The following is a 17,770-nucleotide window of genomic DNA, read 5'->3' as shown; positions in this document are numbered from 1 at the left end:
ACAAGATAAATTCATTTTTCACAGTTCTAGAAGTTGAGCTCCAAGGTCAATGTGCCAGCATGGCTAGACTCACAGGGATTCTTCCTGGCTTATAGATAGGAACCTTCCTGGCTTATAGATAGGAACCTCACATTGTGGGGGGAAAAATGAGCTCTCTGGTGTCTCTTCTTACAAAGGCAATAATGTCATCATGAAGGCCCCACCCTCAAGGCCTCATCTAAACCTAAAAATCTCCCAAAGGCCCTGTCTCCAAACACCATTACATTAGGGGTTAAGGCTTCAATATATGAATTTGGTTTTTAATTTTGTTCCAGTATATCCTATAACAAAGAAGTATCTAAAATTGATTTATCTTGCCCTCACACTTGAATTTTGGTTTTGCTTGGCCTAGAAATTTAAGGTCAAGAAGGTTTTTTTTTTGTTTTGTTTTGTTTTTTTTTCTCACTAAACTTTGAAGATACCTTTCACACTGAATCCTGGGATCCGGTATTGCCTCTAAGATGTCTTTTGGTAAGAGAATCTGCTTTTCTTTCTGGAAGCTGTTCCAGTATTTTTTATTTTTATCCTCAGAGTTCTGAAATTTTACCAGTGTATGTCTAGACATTGGTCTTTTCCATTCAGTTTGCTTGGTACTCCATGTTTGCTTTCAATGCAAGGACTGGTACTTTAGCTAAGTGTCCTGAAGGAGTGTTTTCTCCTGAGCCAACATTCCCTCTTCTTGGTTTTCTTCCATGTTCGTTTTGGATTATGGGAGCTATGCAAGCTACACTATGCTTCCATCTCAATCCCCTACATATTCACTGAGAACTTTCTCTGGGAAAATTGAGCCCCTGATTTTATTTTATTTTTTAAATCTTTTTTTTATTTTTGAGAGAGAGAGAGAGAGAGAGAGAGCGAGCACAAGCAGGGGAGGAACACACAGAGAGAGGGAGACACAGAATCCAAAGCAGGCTCCAGGCTCTGGAGCTGTCAGCACAGAGCCCAATGGGGGGCTCGAACTCACGAACCGTGAGATCAGGACCTGAGTTGAAGTCAGACACTTAACCAACTGAGCCACCCAGGTACCCATGAACCCCTGATTTTAAAGAGGAAGTGCACAACATATTTCATTCTCTGACCACTTCTCTTTCCTACTTATAGAAACCTTTCCAAAGAGTCCCCTCTAATTCCTCACTTCCCACTCACCCAACTATGTCAGGCAATCTGACTTCAACCTCCTTCCTTGAATGAAACTGCTCTCTTGAAAGTCAGCTGCCTCTTAAAAACTGTCACATTCATCTTGATTCCTTCAGCATTTGACACCCTCCCACCCTCCCGTATCCCACAACTTTTCTTAAAATGCTCACCTCCCTTGGCTTTCAAAGCTGACAATTTGAACTTCTTCCTCCTCCTGACTGCTTTTCTGCCTCCTTCGTTACCTTAGTTACGCTTCATTCCCTAATGTGAATTTTCCCACAGCTCCTGCCTCAATATTCTTTCCCTTAGAAGTTCCAACCTTTCCTAGACTAAAGTATCACTTTTAGGCAAACAACTACTCCCATGGGCTGATCTACATCTTCCAGGCCATGTATACTACATCACCTAGATACTTTGCTGGCAAAGTTAGCATTTATGAAAATAAGCTAATCATTTCCCTTATGAGAGCTGCTCCTAGCTATGCATTTCAAATTTATCTTTAATAAACAATACAGTGCTCAAATAAATAGTTCATGAATAAATAAATAGCAAAATAAAACTAAAAGCTGACCAGAAATAATGCAGAAAACTGTCTTCAGCTTATCAAAATATCTTGATAGGCCAGTTTGGTAATGTAAAAATAGGCCCCAGGGCCAGAGCTGGAAAGTTGAATAACATAACAAGAAAGTAATAATTTGAAATTTACTGAAGCTGCCAAGTACAAAAGGTGAGGCTTACTGGGGACCAAAGAAAAAGGAGGGGAGTTGAAATTAACAAATCTTGGGAGAGGAATAAAGAGAACCATCCATAAGTGTGGAAGAGACCAGAGGAGAAATCAGAAATCCCTTAAGGAAGGACTATCAGCAGCAGTTTTAATAGCAGTGATATTAAGGTTTAATGTATGTACTAAGCTGGGGTAAAATACACTCCCTCTCCACTCGAGCCAGCTTTTATTAAAAGCTTACTTAACCTGTGTTAGAGATATTTCAAAGAAGATGGTGAAGGAAAAAGAAGATTAATTTCATGTTGAGATTTGCAAGGGACAGAATAGAAATAATGGTCCCAGAACCAAACTACAAAGCAATGGTTGATAATACAGCTAAAATAAACATAAGAGTGGATAGGAAAATATATCAGAAATACACATAATCCATCCCTCAAAGAATCCCAAGAATATTAGGGAGATATTAAATTTCTAGTTCTAAATTATGTGGCAGAACAAGCCAAGGGCTTGTTTAAAATTTATATTAAAGAGAGTTGTTAGAAGGCTGGAGAGTTCGGGAGCATGTTGATGACAACTCCAGGATTATGAGTTGACATTCTTAAACTGGTCTCTGGGAAGCTCATATTGGTAATGTCAATTAAACATAGTCCTTCTGCTGAGTTTGTATGTTTGCACCATATGTTAATCCTAACATAATTTAGCAAGGGATCTAAAGTTGTTTACTCATTATCATAGGACTAGGTTTCTATGGGGCTGGTGGCCAAGTGGCCAAGAATAGGCAAACGAGGTTAAGGATGGCATCTCTCACATGCTAAATCCTTCCCTATTTCCATGTGGGGGTTTTCCTCCTCCTTCATCACAATGTTCCCAGGTAACACTAGCTCTGATTACCCAGTTCTACTGAATTTTCCCACCAAGACTTACGTGGGAGAAACAATTAAGATTTTGCTTCTCTGTAGGGAAAATGAGGTCTCTTTTGCATTGCAGTTTTTATTTATTTTTTAATGTTTTAGCTGCTATTTTCCAGTTAATTATAATCTCTCTTTAAATCTATGTATTCTATATATTATTCCTTTGTCAGAAGTTTGTATCAGAGTGTATGTTCCCAGCTGGGATACACCTGACTTAACAATTTATTTTAAATGGATATACGGGTTTTTTGATGACTATGAAGTTTGATGAGTCAACGTGGTAAAACAGTTGTGACAAATCCCAATTTAAGCTTTGGTTGCGTTTTTTAAAGCATGGAATTCAGAACTTTTGGGCTACTTAGCACTTAGCTGTGGCTGTCATTATTCTAAAAGGAGGGATACTGGGGAGCCTGGGTGGCTCAGTTGGTTAAGCATCCAACTTCAGCTCAGGTTATCATCTCATGGCTGGTGAGTTCGAGCCCCACGTGCGGCTCTGTGCTGAAACCTCAGGGTCTGGAGCCTGCTTTGGATTCTGTCTTCCTCTCTCTTTGCCCTTCCCCCGCCCCTGCTCACATTCTGCCTCTCTCTCTTTCTCTGTCTCTCAAAAATAAATAAACATTAAAAATAATAATAAAAAATAAAAAGAGGAACACTGGTAAAGTAAAATATGTGGAAAGAAGGGTTCTCAGAAGGTGAATGATCTTGGGGCGCCTGGGTGGCTCAGTCGTTTGGGCGGCCGACTTTGGCTCAGGTCATGATCTCGCGGTCCGTGAGTTCGAGCCCCGCGTCGGGCTCTATGCTGACGGCTCAGAGCCTGGAGCCTGTTTCAGATTCTGTGTCTCCCTCTCTCTGACCCTCCCCCGTTCATGCTTTGTCTCTCTCTGTCTCAAAAATAAAAAAAAAAAAAGTTAAAAAAAAGAAGGTGAATGATCTCAAAAATTATAGTTTAGTGTCAGGCTTATTTCGGAAATAAAATTTTGAGGGCCCAATGATAAGGCACTTCAGAGAATCAGATCTAATAGGAACGCTATGGAAAACTTAAAACAATCAAACTTCAGTATAGACTTACAAGTGTTATAAGTGCCATACAAATAGATCTTATTAAATAAAAAAAAAAAGCCTGAGAATATTTAGCTTGGATAAAAGAAGAAATGGTACTTTTCTTTGATTATTTGGAAATTTGTCATGTGGCAGAAGAATAATAAATAAATTACTATGTTGCTTATTAAGAACTCAAATCCATAGGAAGGACCTTCTAGCAAGTTGGGATGCATAAAAAGAATGAGTAGCCATACAAAATACCAGACTTTGGATTGCAGGAAATGCTTAAGCAGTGGCTGTGTGACTAATGAATATTGTAGAGATAATTCGTACATGGATCTATCCCTGAACCCTAGAGTCTATGATACTTCTCTTTCCCTGAATCCCATATTCTCTCAATTTTCAACTCCTGTCATATCTCCATCCACAGCATGTTCCAAATATGTCAATGTCTTTCTCTCTCTATCCCACCACTCTCCTCCAAACCCCACTACCTCTGGCACTTGGATCATTGCAGAGTCTCCTACGTGTCTACCCCTCCACCCCTCCCATCATTTCCCCTGCTTACAATCCATTCTCCACATAGCAGATAGATCCTTTAAAAGGTAAAACACATCACGTAAATCCTCTTCTTAAAGTCCTTTTATGTGTCCCCAATTCTTAGAATGAAATTCATATTCTTTATCCTTGCTCTTGAAAAGCCCTGTACAACTGGTCACAGCCTACATCTCCAGCATCATCTCATATCCTTCTCCCCATTACTCACTATATGCTAGCCAAACTGGCCTTCTTTTAGTTTCTTAAAAACACATGGCTCATTTTTTCTTTGCGTTAATTGATTTCTTTACCTGGGAAACTCTTCTGATATTTGCATGGCTGACTTATTCTTGTCATCTTTATCTAAGCTAAACTTTTACTTTCTTCAAGAGGCACCACATACAAAGTATGTATATAGTTATTTTCTAAGGCCTGATTTTAATTCTCTGCACAGGATATATCAATATCAGTTTTATTTTTGTTGTTGTTATTTGTTTAATAACAGTATCCATAAACCCACTAAAATGTGACCTTCATAAGAACAGCAGTCCTGGGGCGCTTGGGTGGCTCAGACTTAGGTTAAGCGTCCGACTTTGGCTCAGGTCATGATCTCGCAGTCCGTGGGTTCAAGCCCCGCGTCGGGCTCTGTTCTGACAGCTCAGAGCCTGGAGCCTGTTTCAGATTCTGTGTATCCCTCTTTCTCTGACCCTCCCCTGTTCATGCTCTCTCTCTGTCTCAAAAATAAATAAATGTTAAAAAAAAATAAAAAAAAAAAAAAGAACAGCAATCTTGTCTGTCTTGCCCATCACTGTATATTGTACCTTGTTAAGTGACTGAAAAATGTTTTGGAACGGAGAAAGAGGAAAAAGAGAAAGAGAGAAAGGGGAGACATTATTTTTATTAAATGACATCATGTTCTTAATCTTATTCATTGCATTCCTCAGATTTATCTTTCAATTCACAAGCATTTTCCTCGATCATGCCCAAGTTAGTCCCTAAGCAATCTAATGAATTTTTAATTTTAGTGACTGAGTTTTATTTTTGATAATTCTAGTTTTTCCAAATTTATTTTCTTCCATGATGTTCTATATTTATTTTCTTTATTTTTCTTTACTCTTTATTATTATTTATTATTTCTATTCTTTTTAAAAATCACTTTAAACATATCTTTTACGATTTACTTAAAGATTATTTTTTTCCCTAGCTCTTAGTATGCTCCTTGTGTTGTGTACACAGATTCTCTTCCATAGTCTTTGTTTTCTCCGATAGTTCATTTTGTTTTATTTTATTTCATCTTATTTCTATGGAGGGTTCATCTTGCATAGTACTTTCCCCGCTGTGAAACTGCTATCAGGCCTCAGTGTAAAAATGCCCTTCCATAGCAGTAATTTTCTGGGTTTTTGGTTGCTACATCAAAAATATATAAATGTATAAATTCATACCTTACCCTCACGTGGTATATGCTAGTATTTGTTTCTGTTTTGGGGGGGGGGGTGGTGGGGAGGATTCATTTTTACCTTCTGAATGAAGGCAAGCTTCCTTTCCACTGCTTCCCAGAGCCATTGAGAGAAATTTCCCTACAACTCCTTTTAAACAAAGGGTAGTCTTTGAGGCTCCGGGCTTTGTGTAGTTGGATTGATTTAGTTCCCCAAACCTACACAGGCCAAGGACACTCTCCTCTCTATGAAGTAGCACTGAAATCCTAATTCTTAGCCATTTAGAACTCATAACTGTGCAAAATACTTAACATCCCACAGCTCACCCTTAATATTTTGTCTTTTATCTTTTATCATTGCAGGTGTCTTTTATGGACACCTATACATTTCTCTTTCTTTTAGTTTGGTTTATTTTTCTGTCTTGACATTTTATCCAGACTTTTCATGAGTTTTTAGCAGATCTGAGATCCATTCATATCAGCTCATTCTGTCATGTTGCTAAAATTCTTTCCAATGAGTTAGACACTATAATTAGGTGCTATCTTTCTTATGAGTTAGGTTCTATTATTAGACCCATTTTGGATACACAAAGTATGAGGTTTTAAGAGGTTGTGGCATTTGTCCATCATTTTACATCTAAGATGTGTTGGGTCTGGGACTCAAAAAAATCACATCTAATTGTTGCTTAAACCATTTTCTCACATGTAAGGCCATATAGTTAATAGGACCACGAGAATCTTTTTCAACTTTAAAATTAATTTTATCTCCTTGCACTTTGCATGGTTTACTTCCCTAAATTGGAATATGTGGTTTTATGGTGTTAACCATGGTAGAATATAGAATCAGACTAACACATGCTCAGAGTTTTTATAATCTCAGCTGTGAGTCCCTTCCAACTGCTTTGTAGGTTTTCCTTGATACTCCATGGGAAGAAAAATATCCTAAATTAAGAGCCTCACAATGCAAATTGATATTAAGATGCTCTAAAAAAGAGCAAAATCTTACAGTGTCGTTAAATGAGGTTGGATATAATGGAAATACGTTAATGGTGAGTAATGTATCATACTGCTTCTTCCCTGATGTTTTCACCCTCGGCAACAGATGTCTTTTTAATTTTGCTTCTACTAAAATTTCCTTTATTGAGCATAAATAAGAAGATGCATTTATATTTTGAATGAAGGATTTAAAAGTGTGAGTACCAGGCCACATTAGATTCACTCTGGAGGACATTTATATATTCAATCCTTAAGAGAAATTTATATATTCAATCCTTAAGTTACTGAAACTGAAAAGGCATGAATTTTCATGTCCTCTATAGACTGTAAAGGTTTTCTGAGTCTAATTCTAATAAAAGGATAAAATTCTCACAACAGTACTCAATTCTTCTCAGTAAATGGCTGAGAAAGAACTGAACTACTTTACCAGACAAGCAATCTGTTAATTACTCATAAAGGTCACAACTGAATCACACAAGAATTTAATTTGTCTGTGTAACAGTGCTCTATGTTTTCCTCAAACCCTATGATTTCAGAGAACCAGAATTTCCCACTACCTCAAAACACTAGGTTGACCTCAAAAACAAGCCTGGAAAAAATATCCTTGCAAACATTAAAAAATGAAACACGAACAACTACCAAATGATGTTTGACATTTAAGAATGACCTTTGTGTAGCAAATAAAGTCATCTTCCAAAAAGCCAACGTTCAAACTTTCCCAGAAATAATTTGCAAATGAAAAGAGATCACCAGCTAAAAAAGTAATTACTAGCCATAAACCTTTCCTTTTTTGCAAACACCATTGAAATTAGTGAAGTTAAATGTCCAGATTAAGTAGAAATGCTCCATCAGTTCTCTCATAACTTTTTTTGACATTGCTGAATCAGTTTTGATAACTCTAATGAATGAAATTTTAAGTTTTAAATCTCCTCCTCTTGCAGCCTCCCTTATGGATGGAGAGATCCTATGTTAGCATCCACAGTGTCTCACTATATTTAGTGACTTAGACATCTAAACAAAGACAGGTTTGCTGTCTCTTGACCCCAGGTTTTGCCTTCCAAATCTCACACTGATTCTATAAAAAACAATCTCCAGGCTTTAAGCAGAAGATTACGTGGAAAAGCATTTAAATCCCACCCTGAGACCAGCCAGTAAGTGATATGAACAAATACATTAACAGAATTAACATAAAGTGATCTTATGAACTTCAACTCAGAATCTCATGTATGTCAATAAATCCTTTCTTTTGTGCTTAAGTGAGGATACCAACATTTCTTCAGCACCTACCGTGTCACTACCCTTTGGTAGAAGAAATTCACTACCTCATTTATTTATGTGTGAAATAAAAATTCTTACTTCATCATCCTATGGATAGGTGAGGAAATGAAGGATAATGTAAAAATATACAGTTACACTAGAAATAAAAAAGCTGAAATTGAAAATTAGGTATGTCTGTGTTCAAAGCCAATGTTCTCTCTTTTACAATACTAAAAGTAAATGCACAAAGGTAGGGTATCCTTCACCCATATAAAAGTAATTCAAGCTCATTACAGAAAAAAATATGTGTATCCTTACTCCACTACCAAAAAATTCTTACTACCAGTGTTTTCTGTTTTAGACTCATTTGAGGGGAGTGGCATATGTCATAATATGTTATGATGCCCCCTTGAGAACTTGTGCCACGAGTTAACTAGTGCAAAGATTTCACTGTTGAGGGCAAATTTACTGAATTTAAAACTCCAATGTCTCCTAGCGACAGAAAGGCAACTTTGACCATTGAGAGTCATCCCAAGGTAAGAATATTGACAATTTTTTTTTCCAAAAGAAGAAAAAGAGGAGGTTCTTAGGGAATCACTGGTAAATTTAGGGGAAAATAAAACATTTCCTGATCGGACATTCATTTAAATCACCAGGCTTGCTTGTTAGTTCAGGTGCTGTCAGATAAAGAGGAGAGAGCAGCAGTGGGAAATGCTTTTATGAGCCCATGTCAACTGCAAATACAGGAGTGGATTAGTATCTTCAGCTAAGGAAAGGGGATAAGGATTTGGAAACCTTCAGGATTTAAAGATAAAGAGATTTCGAAGCAACAGAAATGTTACACTCTGTCATCAATCAACAAGTCACAAATGGAATTACTTATGAAAAGTTTATGGCTCTGTTTTGAGTTGAAGGTGAGAGTGAAACTTCTTAATGGAAATGTTAGCAGACAGGCTGAGAAAGTGGATATGAGGACACAGTTTTACCGACTTTTTGCTGTGATAGGAATTTAGGTGAGGTTTACAAGGTAAATGAGGACCATGAGCTGCTTTTGGAGAAAGCCCACAAATTGGGGTGGGAAGAGGAAAGCAGAACTTTGAAGTAAGATGAAGAGAAACAAAGTAGCCAGAAAAACTAGGAGTATTTCGGGAGAGTGTTTCATCAGAGAAATCCAGCTGAAAACATTCAATGAATAGAGGGAATGCTTTTGGGGATTCAGGTCAGGAGATTTGGAGATTAGGTAGTCATTGCTGACCCACAAGAAACAAATAATTTCCAAAAAGATAAAAATAAAGTAAATTGATTAGAAACAGAAAAGGCTTAGAATTGATCATTGATTGGTAAATCCAATACATGTGTCTGTTTGAGACTCTACCAAACCCAATGAGGAAATAAAAATACATGTAAAATTCAAAGGACAATAAATAACTACATAATTCATTGATTTAATATTAAAGAGAATAGTATTTTATTTACAAATATTATTAGGATTTATTTGAAATTAATAATTTTCAGAAAAAAATAATAATTTAAGAAGCAGGAGAAATTTGGTTGTCCAATAGACCAAGAACACAAAAAAGTTGTTTAAGAACAATATGCAAATAAGGACCATATTCATATACATTGGGGTGAGGTTTACTCTTAAACTTTTATAACTAACTTATTTTCTGATACATACAAAATGTTCTAGGACTTGAAAATGATGAAAATCTATCTAATTTGTTTTATAAAATTGGGAAAACCGAGGGATAGCAAAATAATGACAAAAATGGTTACAATTAAAAACCATGAAGCAAAACAATTTATATGACAATCCTAAATAAAATACTAACAATATGACAATCCTAAATAAAAATTAGTGCATGAAAGGAAAAAAGTATCTCTCACAACTAAGTAGGGTATTTGAGGAGTTAAATATGTATTAATATCAGGAAGTTTTTGAGAAAAATACATTTTAATAGAACAGGAGAAGCATTAAATTTGCCAACTTTTCCTAATTAAAATTATTTTAAAACTAGTAATCCTTAATATAATTAGGAAAAACAAGTCTCAATCAATAGTCTTATCATACTTGGTAATGAAACTCTACAGACATCCTCATAAGTAAAAGTACAAAACAAGGATGCTCATAAAAACAATAATTATTTCATACTGGTTTGGAAGTAGATTCAATACAGTTAGACCCAAAGCATTTATACAACAGACGATAATGGGAAAAGAAACAAATTGTCCGTATTTGTAGACAACAGAATTATTTAGCTAGAAAGACCAATTTTATAACTGGTGGAATTAATAAGAGTTCATTATGCCTGAATATGTGATAAAAAGTACTTACATTAATGGTTTGTGACATCAACAGTAAATTATAATTTTTAAAAGCATACTAAAAACAAAGTGTGAAACAATTAATTTAACACTAAATATTCAAAAGCCATTTGAAGCAAAACTACAAATCTTAATCAGAATTATTGAATATGTCAGACACTGTGCCTAGTGCTTCAAATTATTATCTTATTTACTTAATTATCCTTTGTTTACTTTTTATGTTCCTTTGAAGTTTAGAAAGATGAAAAACTTGCCTAATGTCTCACAGTGAAGTGGCAGGAAGAGGACGAACGGAGTGAAGGAAAGAGGAAGGAAAAAGAGATGGAGAGAAAGAGATGGTGATAACACAGGCAAATATTCACACAGATGTGATAGGCTTTACTGTGAGAGATGTACTGTATGTAGTACAAGATTTCGCGTATCACAAACATCATAAATATAATCTAAGATTGAAAAAGAACAGAAGATATTTATGGCAATGTTACCTGTGCACACAATTAACAGACCAAAAAAAATGATAACTAGTAAGCAGACTCATTCCACTAGCAACCCAAATGAGATGAACTACAATGAGAATAATTATTTTAATCTAGATTAGCAAGAGTTAAAAGTTAGACAATACTTTTGAGAGCATAATGAAATGAGCGCTCAAAGAATGCTATTGGAATCTAAACTATCTCAAAACTTTGCTTTTAGCATTTTGGCAACTTTTACTAGGAACTTTACAATTGTCAATATCCTTTGACTTGGCAATTCTTTCCTGAATATATCTGATTAAAAATAGTAGAGACGTGATCAAACATGTATGACCAAATGTTTATTACAGAGTCACCTGTAATAACAATTAAAAATTAAAGAACTAGTAACTAATGAAATTAATGCAACACTTGAAAACCATTTTCAAAGAAATCTTAATGGCAAAGGCAAATATTCTTGCTACATTTAGAAGCACAATAAAAGAAGAAAAAACTAAAAAGAAAAAAACAGGCCCACAGTATTTATTTTTGTGAGATTATAGATAATTTTTGTGTGTCTTTATAATTCATTGTCTTTTGTAGGTTACCTACAATGATTATGTAATATTTCTAAAAATCAGGAAGGGGGCATTTTAAAAAAATGGTGTTTAGCAGTTTCTCTAAAATATAGGGAGGGAAACTAAATTCATGTATTTAAGGAGACCGTGGTCAAGTTCATTCATTCTGTAGCTGAAAAGAAAGGAGTAAATTGGGACAATAGCCAGAGGGGAGACTAGAGTTTGAATATTTGGGAAACTTTTTAACCTAATTTGCAAAACTCATTTACAGTTTGAAGACAATCAAAGAACTGCTGTGAAGCAAGGAGACATGGGGGTGATCACGATTTCTGCTCAGCGCTGTGGAATGATGAGGTTGAAGATGGAGGTCATGGACCAGCCTGCAGCAGGTAGTCTCTGAAGTGGGACACCTGTAATTGTCTGCTTGGCCAACCAAGCAGAAAGGGAAGCCTGCTAGAGTTCTCAATGCCATTGTGATTAAAAGAGATCACAGCCTATTTTGCTGCAAAATACATCTATTCACAAGTAGCCTTATAGTTTTAGTCTACAATACAGAGTGTTTTTGCTCAATTCTTATGGACAGGAAATGGAGAGATGTCATATAGTGAGGAACAGGGTTAACTTATTAATTACTCTTAAAGCTACAATCTCAGAACAGGCTTTGTGGAGTTCACATGAGCTGGAGAAAGGATAAGAGTAGCATTAACAAAGTAAATCCAAAGACTAACTACAAAACACTTGTATATGTATCCTAAATGTTTGGTTTTTTTATCTTTAGGAATAGAGTTCTAATAAACCACAACAATATTTTGGACCTATTTGGGACTATTAATAGATATAATTCTTGCATAATGACACTACACATTGGCCAGATAATATAAAATATGAGAGACAGTCTCAATGACCTAAACATTCATTTTCTTCATTATGATGGCATTAATATGAGGTGTCTCATATTGGTGGTCTAAAAACAGTGGTCCTATCCATCTTTATAAATGGAGTAAAATTCAGTTCCCATGTAACATCATCAGTTTTATAAACATGTCTCACTTTAAATTGAGAGGGAAGAAAGATTGACATTCATAATAGTCCTAACACTGCTGAAGTGATAGAAATCACAATAAAAGTTCATTAGGTTAGGTGTTTGGAGAAGGAATGACATTGGGGATTAGTTTCAGTATTTTAAACAGGGAGAGATGTGAAAAACAGGATGTCAAAACAGAGGGTCTCTGGATGTCCATGGTTGAAAGTATTTCCAAGGAAACACCTTAAATGTTTATCAATAAGCAAGAACTAAATAAACTAGGATACAGACAAAATACACAATATTTTGCAAGAAATAAAGTAAGAAGCAGATTTATGTTCAGCAGTATTTATTGGCTTGGAAGGAACTCGAAGGCACACTGTCACGTGAATAAAGTGTCAGATAACTTACAGCGGATTCCAGTTATTCAGATCTTCATTTAAAAGTGTGTGTGTGGGGGGGATGTGGGGGTGGGTGTGTTTGTGTCTGTAGGTCTGTGTGGATGCACACACAGAGAAATGTCTCAGAAGAATCATATCAACCAACTGTTAACATCAGCTATCTCTTTGTAGGAGAGCATGATGGGGGAAGTAGAAAAGTATGTACTCTTGTACTCTTTTGGGGTTTTTACAATGAACGTGGGTGTATTCATGTATCATCTAGGTTAATAAAAATTTAAAAATTGGCACTGAACAGTTTTTGTAAAAGTCAATGGATTACAAAAAAAAAAAAATCAGTCAAGTACAGGAAAATTCAGAAAGGTCCTAATCCTTCTAAGTCTAAGTAAATATCATAGAAGACTCTGTCTCTTACAGGCAGTTGTAAACGAGGTGGCTGTGGTTTTGCTAGCACCTACAGTAAGCTGATTATTTAAAGGATGAATATTAGGGAACTGTGACCAACAGAGGGATTCTCATAGTAAGAGACCACTGTGAAAATTCACTCTTCACCTGCACAACACTCCCCTGGCTTTGGGAATGATGTGGCTATTTCTTTCGAGTCTGAATTTCTGAAAATTTCTGGTATCATATGGGGAAAAGTAGTGGGCAATACTTTTGATTAGTGATTCATAATGAAAAAGGCAAACAATCTCCAGGCTACTGAAGAGATGACATGCTGTTTCTTGCTTAATGAAAGATAAATTAAAGTCATTTGACACTGCCATATGTTAACAATCATTTCCCAAGCAGAAAAAAAAAAACATTACTACAGATGGTTTGGTTTAGTGTCCTCGAAAGGTGGCAAGGAACAAACCCACTTTCTGTTAGTACATTTTTTGGTGGGATAATAGACATGGTCTTCAGTGGATAAAATAATAAAATATGTATGGCTGTACCTGCCATTTTGAATAAGAGCTGGCAGTATGAATAATGCCTAATTATGTGTAGGCTGGTGTCAGAATATAGATAAGAAAACACATGGTACAAAACTGTGGATTCTATACACACCAGAATGATGTTACTAGAAACCTAATGCCATGAATGATAAAAGATTTGCAGTGAGTCATCCATACTGAGTCATGCATATTTTAAAACACTTCCTAACATGAATTTATATATTATAAATAATGTTTCTTACAGATAAAAAGTAAAAAAATTAACACAAACATTACCAATATAGTACAATTTCTCTCATTTAAAATATGTAAAATATCTTTAACAATATTAACCATTTTTTGAAAAACAAAACCCTTAACCCTTAACCATAATATTACTAATCTAACTTGACATATTGTTTTGACTTTTTTTTTTTATGTAGGCTCTATGCCCAATGTGGGGTTTGAACTCATGACAGTGAGATTAAGAATATCTTGCTCTACCTACTGAGCCAGTCAAGCGTCCCTTGTTTTGCTTTTGTGACTTCCTTTGCAAGCTTTGTCCTTACATATATTTGGATAATTTTGTTTTCTGATTTTCTGTTTAAGATCATTTTATAAGTCTTCCATTATACTATGCAGTGTACATGATTATTTAAGTATGTTTTTTTTTTAAACTTGTACTTTAATGTATTAATTTGTTGCTCAATTGCTTGGCATTTAAGTTGTTAAAATTTCACAGCAGTATTATAAGTCATGATAAAAAGAATATTTTTAAAATATATTTCTCTCTTTTCAAAATCTTTATTGTAACATGAACATTTAACATGAGATCTAAACATGAGATCTACAGTTTTAACAAATTTTTATTTACTTGGAGTGTCAAACAGTACCTAAAATGACTCTCAATAACCTCCACCTCATGGCATTCACACCCCTGTGTAGTCCCTTGGATTTATGCCTCCAAATAGACTATGGTAGATGTAGAGGGATGTCACTTCCAAGACTGGGATAGAAAAAGGCTATGGATTCTTCTACTGAGTGTGCACTCACATTCTCATGGATCACTTGCTCTGGAGGAAGCCAGCCACCATTTCCTGAGGGTCTATGGAGAGGCCCGTTCTGACCACCAGAAACAGTGACATAATAAATGTTTGTTATTTGAGCCTGGGTGGCTCAGTCAGGTAAGTATCTCACTTCAACCCATGTCATGATCTCATGGTTCTTAAGTTTGAGCCCCACATCAGGCTCTATGCTGATAGCTCAGAGCCTGGAGCTTGCTTTGTATTCTGTATCTCCCTCTCTCACTCTTCCTCCCCGGCTTGCACTCTGTCTCCATCTCTCTCAAAAATAAAGATTAAAAAAATTAAAAAAAAAATGTTTGTTATTTTAAGCTGCTAAGTTTTAGGGTAATTTGTTATCCAGAAATAGATAACTAATACAGACTTGGGGCATGTAGGATGCATAGACTAATAATTCCATGAGCATGGTAAAAACAACATACTCTATTTACTGGGGAATAAATTCCTATGTTAGAAGTGATGTTCTTTATAGTGGATTAGACATTGTATAAACCCACAGATGATAGTTTTGGCAGAACCATTGTAGGGAAGGAAGGGAAATTCATATCCAGAATAAGTATCTATTTTAGTTAGAATAAGTACTGTCCTTTCCATAATGGAAGTAGTCCAATTGGTTCAATCTCTTAGAGAATAATGGCACATCATAGACACAGTGTTAGGCTCTATTGCTAGTAGACTGGACATTCAGCATTGGAAGTAGCCAGATTGTTGTCTATGAGTTAGAAGTCCATTTACTGAGCCCATGCATAACCTCTATCCTTGTCACCATGGTCACTTTGTTCATGAGCCCATTAGGCAATGATAGGAGTGGCTGGTGGGGGAAAGAAACTGACTGAATCCCACAGAATGAGTCATCCTATCTTGTTTATTAAAATCCTTCACTGTTGAAGTCACCCTTTAGTGAGTATTCAAATGAGACACAAATACAGTAAAACCTTGGTTTGCAAGCATAATTCATTCCAGAAACATGCTTGTAATCCAAAGCACTTGTATATCAAAGTGAATTTCAAGAACACTGACTCATTTGTGATCATGTGACACAAGTCCGGCATCAGGTACTATTCGTACTGCAAGACATCACTCTCTTATCAACTTAAAATGTATTAGAAATGTTTGCTTATCTTGCATAACACTCACAGAACAAGTTACTCATGATCCAAGGTTTTACTGTATCTTCAAACTAGTTGCCTATCTGGAGAAGTCTATTCAAATATGTCTTATGCAGACCCACTTTTGACCAATTTTCCCATCATGTCTTTCCCAAGTCCCTGACAATCTAGCCAAACATTTAGACACAAGCAATGAAACTCTGTAAACCTGCACTTCTGGTTATGTAGGGATAAGAAATACACTTAAGACAATTCTCAAAAACTGGATAATAAGATAAAAATTATTATTATTATTATGACTTTTAGTTATTATTTTCACACTGCTATTTAATTTTTTCACTGGTACCAATAATATGTGAGTACATTCACTTCACTGCCATCTTATTAATTATATACATTTTTAAATTTATATATATATATATATATACATAAAACACATGATATATATATCATATATATAACACATGAAATATATATATTTCATATATAACATACACACACACACACACATATATATGTATATATATATATACATATATATATATATATATACACATATATATATATGTATATATATATATATATATGTTATTCTTAGTTATCTGTTGAACTCTTGATTTTAAAATATTAATTCAGGGCTCCTGGGTGGCTCAGTCAGTTAAGCATCTGACATCAGCTCAGGTCATGATCTCATGGCTGGAGGTTCAAGCCCCATTACGGGCTCTGTGCTGACAGCTCAGAGCCAGGAGCCTGCTTCAGATTCTGTCTCAGTCTCTCTCTGCCCCTCCCTATCTTTCTCAAATATAAATAAACATTTAAAAACATTTAAAATATTATTTCATTGGACTTCTTTATATATATATATCTATATATATATATATATCTATATCTATATATATATCTATATATATCTATATCTATATCTATATATATATCTATATATATATATATCTATATATATAGATATATACTTTTTTTTTAAGTTTTAATTGTGTTATATAATGTTTCCCATTGTTTAGGCAAAGGTTTAAAAGACATTTATATACTAAAATTTATAAATATGTTTTCTTTCTGACACATTAAACCTTAGAAAAATACTTAGCTGAGTCATATTTAGTCTTATTATTGCTATATTTATTTTTTTATATTTAAACTTGTATTCAATTTAGCCTACAGTTTGGTATATAAATATCATCATAATTATATAAGAATGGCAGAAGCTTTAACTAAGGAATAGTTTCATCTGTCACAATTCTTTTTCAAAAAGTTTTTAATATCAAGTTGTAGGTAGGTGTGCACTAGTTTTTAAAAAATAAACTTTTTATTTTAGTCTTGGATTTACAGAAAAGTTGGACAATTAGCACTTAGAGTTTCCACATATCCCACACTCAGTTTCCTAAGCTGGACAATTTCATACACCATACACAAAAATAATCTCAAAATGTATTAAAGACCTAAATGTGAGACCTGAAAGCATAAAAATCCTGGAAGAGAACACAGTCAGTAATTTTTCGAAATTGGCTGTAGCAACATTTTTCTAGATACATCTCTTGAGGCAAGAGAAACAAAAGCAAAAATAAACTATATGGACTACATCAAGATAAACAGCTTCTGCACAGCAAAGGAAACAACAACAAAACTGAAAGACAACTTACTGAATAGGAGAAGATATTTGCAAATGACATAGCTGATAAAGGGTCAGTATCCAAAATATATAAAGAACGTATACAACTCAACACCTAAAAAACAAATAATCCAATTAAAAATGGGCAGAAGACATGAACAGACATTTCTCCAAAGAAGAC

General features: G+C 34.9%; 1 protein-coding gene and 1 long non-coding RNA gene across 6 annotated transcripts in view; one reads left to right on the top strand and one right to left on the bottom strand.

Moving 5' to 3' along the window:
- The window catches only part of ADGRB3 (adhesion G protein-coupled receptor B3), a 729,921-nt gene that overhangs the window by 443,011 nt on the left and 269,140 nt on the right, over positions 1–17,770 (bottom strand). The window lies entirely within an intron of this gene.
- LOC131514411 (uncharacterized) lies at positions 8,500–11,932 on the top strand. Its single transcript, XR_009263062.1, has 2 exons — positions 8,500–8,613; positions 11,707–11,932. It is a non-coding gene; the product is annotated as an uncharacterized LOC131514411 (long non-coding RNA).

The sequence above is a fragment of the Neofelis nebulosa genome, chromosome 6 (assembly GCF_028018385.1).
Source record: "Neofelis nebulosa isolate mNeoNeb1 chromosome 6, mNeoNeb1.pri, whole genome shotgun sequence".
NCBI lineage: Eukaryota > Metazoa > Chordata > Mammalia > Carnivora > Felidae > Neofelis > Neofelis nebulosa.
The sequence above is the reverse complement of the archived record's forward strand: the minus strand, read 5'-3'. Positions and strand labels throughout refer to the sequence as shown.